The following is a 7,390-nucleotide window of genomic DNA, read 5'->3' on the forward strand; positions in this document are numbered from 1 at the left end:
ATGACCGTGTGCCCTGACGGTACTTATAAGTCCACTTGTAAACATCGATCTATTACATAGACAATTTGATAAAAATTGTAAAACTAGAAGTTAGACGCGTTTCCCTGACTATTGAAGGTGCCAATAAAAAATATTTGGGGTTGAAAACTTGAAAAATAAGGTAAAACAAAGGGAAATCAGGAAAGTGTGTGAGAACTGTACAGAACAATTGTGAACTACCGATACAGCAAGACATTGAAAATGGCGACACACCAGAAATTTTAAAAACCATCAATGCCTCAAACTACCGGCGACTCAGGGGAGATACCATTAATTACCTCAAAAAAATTTAAAATTCGTATTTAATTAAAAATAATACAGGCACCTTATTAAAGTGGTACTTATAAATACCGTCAGTAGATAAAGGGTTAAACCTGTTTTGGTAATTAGTTCTACATTTTACTTGAACTTGTTTGGTACTTAGTTTTATATAAGACGTCAACATATTTGGCAGCTAGTTCAACCTTACATGTGAAAATATTTGTTAACTAGTTCAACATTATATATGAACATATGTGGTAGTTCGACGTTACACGTAAACATGCTTGGCAATTAGCTCTACATTTCATTTGAACCTGTTTGGGGATAGACCTATCACACACAAAGACATGTCTTAAATACATTAAAATATAAGCACTTGATCCCTTGAAACATATCGACTATTTCTATCAGACTAGCGTTCCCGTCACCGAGCGATGCTGCGGGGTCAAAAGAAAGTCCGAGGATAGACCGGGGCAAATTGCACCCTGCCGGGGCGTCAGCGGACTCGCTTGATTCAGTTTAGTCAAGGACGATATTGCCTCCTTGTATCAATAGTCTATCGCACTGTCTTAAACACCGTGCGAAATTGTATGTAAGGGCATGGTATAATGTCTTCTTTATGTATCCTCTCTCTAGTGAGTAAAACGAAATCAGTTTTTTTTATTTTGTTTTCGAAAATATAGTATTATTTAAATTTTGCAATGGAAAACAACAATTTGCTGTTTTTTGCTTATTGCAAAATAAAATTGACTTGAAAGTGAAAAATACAAAGTATTTCTGTCCACAGTCAGAAAATGTCTGAAACAATTAGAAATTAAAAATCACACAGCTGTAAAATCAATTGAACACAGTTATACACTCACACCAACGAGAAACAGACAAAGTCGTGTATTTTTTCTTCAATAGTCAATCCAAAAGTATGTCTGTATTACTTTTGATTAACTTGTATGTCATGTGTACGACAAACAATCAGAATATCGTTCAAGTATTAGTTTAACGATAAAAATGTAGTTAAAATCAGTATGTATTTTCAAAACTCCATTAGATGGCACGCCTGTTTATTTCAATCACATCAAGCTTTTAAACATCATGTGAGAGAAAGAAAATAACAATTGTTATCTTTTTAGTATGGATCCATGCACACATTATTTTGGAGTTCAATATGTCTGAAAAGAAAATTACATTAACACACCTGGATTCTATATATATATATATATATATATATATATATATATATATATATATATATATATATATATATATATATATATATATATATATATATATATATATATATATAATGTTTTAGAACTATTTTTTACTGACAAGTCATAGACATGATATCCTTCCGTAAATTGCTATATGTCATGTTAATTTGTTGTTTTTGTCGTTTTGCGAGAGAAAGTTTGACCTCTTCTACTATAGTGATTTCTTTCAAATTGACTCGAAAGTCAAATACAAGATGACAATACAATACGCTCTAATGTTTGACTCAACAAGTTTTTTCTTTTAAAAAAGGATGCGTATAAAAAGTGCTAACTTTTCAGCACTAACATAAATACAGGTTGTTTGCGTTCATTTAGAATTGAAAATACCTACACGCATTTTAATCCTTCGTCACAGTCCTTATCGGAAGCACACATATGGCTAGTGTCTGGTTTATTACTAAATATAAAAATAAAGTAAAAAAATCAGTTTTAAAATAAATATACAAATAAAACAGGGAGACAAGAACTAAATAGAAATAAAAATTGAATTAAAAAAACGAGACCAGATTTTAATTTGATGTTTTCAGTATTTATCGTATATCTTGCGTGTTAAGTTTTATTTTTAATAAACGAGATAATAACTCACCCTTGAGTGTAAGCAGTGTAAGCGGCAAGTATTAGAATCAGGAAAAACAGCAGCTTCATTCTGGAGATAGGCGAGTCTGTAGCAAGGAACAAACATTTAAAGTATTTTTTAAACTGACTCTCCATTTAGAAGATAACAACAGTGTATACATTTTTGTGATAATGCTGTTTAGCACACTCTAATCTTAGAGTATATTATAATAATCACTAAAATATATCGCTTCTGATCATTATGTTAACTTTGTTATATTAAAATATATTAGTATAAAATGGCTAAAGCTAAACAAAAATGATTTGCGTTGATGTTGCTATCAACACTACCAACACTCTTGTAACTTTGGTTCGGGAATCTTTGTTATATTAAAATGTCAATGATATTCTTCAATTACATTTGTAGAACTTTCATTATAATTCTGTTCAACGTGATTGCCTATGATTTATGCCTAGTTGAAACAATTAAAATTGACATACCTATGGCATTACTAAACAGATAACTTATTGCGTTACCTAGCTATACACTACACAAGAAATTTCAAACTAACATACCTAGCTTGGTATTAACCGAATTGTGATATTACAAAAGCCCAAAAAAAAACAAGACGTGCGACTTCAAAACAGGAATGAAGAGATTTATTTTTTTAATTTTTTTTTTGGAAAATTTAGTCTAAAGTCAAATTGCATTAAATTTATATTCTTTTTTCGAAATAAAAATTGAGCCAAAGGATATACAGGCGTTGATTGAAAAACAACAGGTCAATTCACAAATTGACATGTTAATCCAAGGGTCTCCAAACTTTTGAGCCCGAGGGCCGCATTAACTATCAAATATCAGTTCGGGAGCCAGCGTGTCTTCAAGACATCTCTTCGGGGTGGCAGCGCCCCCCGCCCCCAACAACGCGTACCGTCCTCCCCCCCCCCCCCCCTTTAACGAAATATAATTTATATAGAAATATATACAAATTTCAAGAGTTCCCCCCCCCCCGGAGGAAAAAGAATGAAAGAAACACTGTCGGTGGCCAAAATCACTATCGAGGTTTGCTCTCAAATTTTTCTGCACGTATTTCAATCTTGAAAATATTTGTTCACACAGGTATCTTTTTCCAAAATTTGAAAGGTACTTTGATGCAAAAGTTTTAATATTAGGAAAATCTTCCTTTTGCAAAAACTTATAAAAACCCATCCGCCCTTCTTTGAACGTGTCTCTAAGGACCTCCAGCTGCAGTTCACCTTTGCAACTGACCACATTTGCTTCAAATGGGTTCTGAAACAGTCTCACTTTTTTCTGCCTTTGAATCCAAGTAAAAAAACCGCGACTGAAACTGCAGCTTGAATTCTTTAATGATCTCGTATGCAAATGATGTGGGGAACTCAGTGGTCGCCTCAGCCTAAAGATCTTGCACTTCTGAGTGTGCGTAAGTTGTTGGCTTGTACTTGTTCCAAAAACATGACACGTTTGGATCTGAAAGCCTTTAGGTGGGTGTATAGATCAGAAACTAAATTTCCATCTCTTGTAGTTTTAGGTACAGAAAATTTAAATGCCTAGTTTTGTTTGCAGCAGAAGCCAATTTCTATACTCACTCTTCATCAGAAGGTAAGTACATCAGCTTGTGGCTTGCCTTTACTTTCAAGGAGGTCACCTATTTCCTTTCTTAACTTAAATACTCTGCTCAGAAAAAATTCTCCCAAATTAGCCATCTTACTGCTGTGAAATGTGGTAAATCTTGCGATTCTGTGTTTCTATCTTTTAACATGTCTTTGAATTATCTATATTCTCTCCGGTATATTCATCAACAAAGAATTCACTAATATAAATTTAAACACATGCTAACCACATTAAGTTTACACCCGACTAAGTAACGCAATAATGTCGATGTTTGTAATCTAATATTTTTATTTAATATCTAAATTAGTATAAATTAGAATACTACAAACTAAAACAAAGAGTGTATATCCCAACGGACAGTTACCAACGTTTACTTGAATAAAGAAAATTCAATTCACGCATTTACAACTTAATTTAACCTGTTCTGTTTAAAAAACAAACATGTATTGATTTTTCTTTTTCAATCAGCATTTGTAGTCATACTTGGGTTGTCAGATATACAGATTTATGTATTTTTTTCTGAAGCGGGGTTAGAGATTATACGTCATTGCTTATTGCGTCCTTGTCACGACAATAAACACTTTAGTGAGAAATGTGTTTATAACATCCACCATATTAACAAAAGTGCGCATCTTTAAGTTCTCAATATATCACTTAATATATTGCTGGACATACTGATCACGTTGCTGAAATATTAGGGAAAGAGAGAGAGAGAGAGAGAGAGAGAGAAAGAGAGAGACAAAGAGAGAGAGAGAGAGAGACAGACAGACAGACAGACAGACAGAAATGAGCACAGGGTTTTTTTATATATTAGGATACGTCGCATATTCATTCGTTCAACATACGTCAGCACCAGTATTCACTAGCACCAACCTATATTGAAAAGATGCATCATAACAATGTTAATCACAACCATTAAAATATATTTTCTTCAAGCAAAAGATGCTGAGGAAATGGATGAGAAAGCAAACTATAATTTAATATCCTACAATGTATTTTAGTTCAAATTGACTCTTTATTTCAATTAAATTCGCATCGTTTGAGTAGGGTTCTAGTTGTAGGAGAATGACAGCATCTTAGGGTGTGTGCATTATCTCAGTGTTTTCTTATCAAAATAGCAACCAGAACAGCAGAGAGATAAAGATAAAGAGAGGAAAAGAGAGATATATAAAACTATATAAGCTTCGAAGTGAAACTCATGTAGTAGACATGTTTTAATATAGGGCCTACACAGTAACTATATATTTTTGAAGGATAGTATTTATTTTGATTTTTATACTAGTGATTTATGCGTATGTTTTTCATTATGCGAATGGGTTATCCATTACAAATCAAAAAATATAAAAGTGACTCATAAAGATGGTATGCTTATGTATTACATTCACATACATTCACATAAAAGTATGTGTATGTGAAGAAAGAAAGAGATAATTTATTAGCTTTCTGAGTTATTCTCCTTGAATTCATTATCACGAATGTATACATATCTGAAATTAAAATGTATATATATATATATATATCACTGATAAACAATTAAATACATGATATTCTCTCTGAGATTTTTTATCTCATTTCAATTTGTTGTTTATGTCGTTACGCGAGCGAAAGTTCGACCAATTTGAGAGGTTCTTTTCAACTTGAAAAAGCAAAGTAGATCACCATTTCTTAAAGGTTTTGAACTGCCTATATTTTTCTTTCCAGTTTAGAAATATAGGTGCATTAAAGTGTATTTAAAGAACATCATTTTATTTTCTTCGTTTTTCATCAGTAAGTATTACGACTAATTTACAACTAAATATAAAAATAAATATAAAAATATAAGTTACAAAATAAAAATTACGACTACAAAACACGTCAATAAACCTAACCATAAAATTTGGAATAAAGAAAAAGTAGAGGGCTTACTGTCATGTTGCATTTGTTAATCAATCGGCGCAATTATTTTCAATAATACATCTAGGTATTTCGTCTGGTTTACAACTGAATATAAAAATAAAATACAAATATACTAATATAATTTTTTAAAAATTTGGACAACAAATCTCGGCGATAAACCAAAATAAAAATTGGAATAAAGGAAAATTTGAGGGCTTACAATAAAGTTTTATTTCTTATCGTATTTCTTACATGTAAGTGTTTTTTTTTTAATTAGTGTGCCCGTCTTGCTAAGTTAACCGCTCTGGAACTCTGGGCGCAAAACTGTGTACTGACAAAAACGCACCCTCCAGGGCGTCACCCATATACATTTATTTCCCGCAGAAATCTTCTTAGTAAGATTTTTATTAACTCCTCAAAGTTTCATGGCACCAGGATTAAAGGTATTAAACCGCATTCGAATTTAGTTTTGAATACACATTATTAGGAGAAAAATCACAACTTCCTGGGGCTTCGCCCTTGCAAACTTAAGAAATATTTTTTTTGCAGAAACATTTCTAGGAGTGTTCCCATCAACTTCTTAAAGCACTGGTTCCCAAACTTTTCCGAGGGGCGACCCCCTTTTTAAAAAAATAAGTGACCCGCGACCCCCATAGAATAAAAAAAGTCGGAATTAATAAGGAAATTCTTAAGGACTACAGTAAGATTTTCTGGTAGACTTTTAAAATGAATTATTCTTGATAACTGTTTTAATACGATGAGTAAACTTTCATGCTATTAACTAGCCGCTATATTCGCAGTTTAGTTTTTGTTAACGTCAATCTAATGTCATTCTCAACATTTAATTTATTTCTATGTTTAATTTTTAATTGAAAAATCAATTCTTGCAAAGATATGTAGACACAAAAGGAACTAAAACTCGTAAGGCAATCAAAATGTGAGCAGTTTTTCATATGAAGCGGAGTCATTTAGCAAATTTAAGAATTCATCTTGTAAAAACAAAGTTAGTGTTGGCTGTCGTCAAGAGACGCATAGAATGGGTTACGTGTCAGTGCAGTTTATTTTTCTTTCAGCTCAGTTTGGGAACCCAAGTCTTAAAGTTTCATGGCGATCAGATGTAATGTGTAGTAATGCATAAAATAATGCGTTTAATGTATAATGCTTGTAATGCATATATATATATTTTTATATATATATATATATATATATATATATATATATATATATATATATATATATATATATATATATATATATATATATATATATATATATATATAAATATATAAATATATATATATATATATATATATATATATATATATATATATATATGATAAAATATTTAACCATTGAGAGTAAGCAACCAATATCAGAATCAGGAAAAACAACAGTTTCATTCTCGAGATCGTCAACTCTGTTGGAAGAAACAGAACAATTAACGTGATTTAAAAAAAAAATTAAACTGAATATTCATTTTGAAGTTCTTTACAGTGAATACATTTTGTGATAAGTGCTGTTTTCAGTACACTCTATTCTTTGAATACATTATAATAACTCTAAAACTATATCACATCTGATTCGTATGCAAGCTTTGTTACATTATAATGTAATATTTTTACTATTGTTAATACAAAATAACTTAACAAACATGTTTGGCATAGCTGTTGTTATAAATATATACACTGATCCCAACACTGTAGAAATTTCGTTTAGGATTCACTGGGATAATGAAAGATTAATAACACAATAACAATCT

At 31.3% G+C, this 7,390-nt stretch overlaps 2 long non-coding RNA genes across 2 annotated transcripts; both read right to left on the reverse strand.

The window, feature by feature from the left end:
• Positions 1 to 1,341: 1,341 nt before the first annotated feature.
• On the reverse strand, positions 1,342 to 2,810 carry LOC131938165 (uncharacterized). The gene is made up of 4 exons (XR_009386275.1): positions 2,700 to 2,810; positions 2,155 to 2,230; positions 1,900 to 1,965; positions 1,342 to 1,466 (listed from the first exon to the last, which is right to left on the reverse strand). It is a non-coding gene; the product is annotated as an uncharacterized LOC131938165 (long non-coding RNA).
• A 2,362-nt stretch (positions 2,811 to 5,172) lies between these two features.
• On the reverse strand, positions 5,173 to 7,050 carry LOC131938166 (uncharacterized). The gene is made up of 3 exons (XR_009386276.1): positions 6,982 to 7,050; positions 5,662 to 5,736; positions 5,173 to 5,243 (listed from the first exon to the last, which is right to left on the reverse strand). It is a non-coding gene; the product is annotated as an uncharacterized LOC131938166 (long non-coding RNA).
• Positions 7,051 to 7,390: the final 340 nt, after the last annotated feature.

The sequence above is a fragment of the Physella acuta genome, unplaced genomic scaffold (genome assembly GCF_028476545.2).
Source record: "Physella acuta isolate Inbredline_101_S28 unplaced genomic scaffold, ASM2847654v3 ptg000235l, whole genome shotgun sequence".
Lineage (NCBI taxonomy): Eukaryota > Metazoa > Mollusca > Gastropoda > Physidae > Physella > Physella acuta.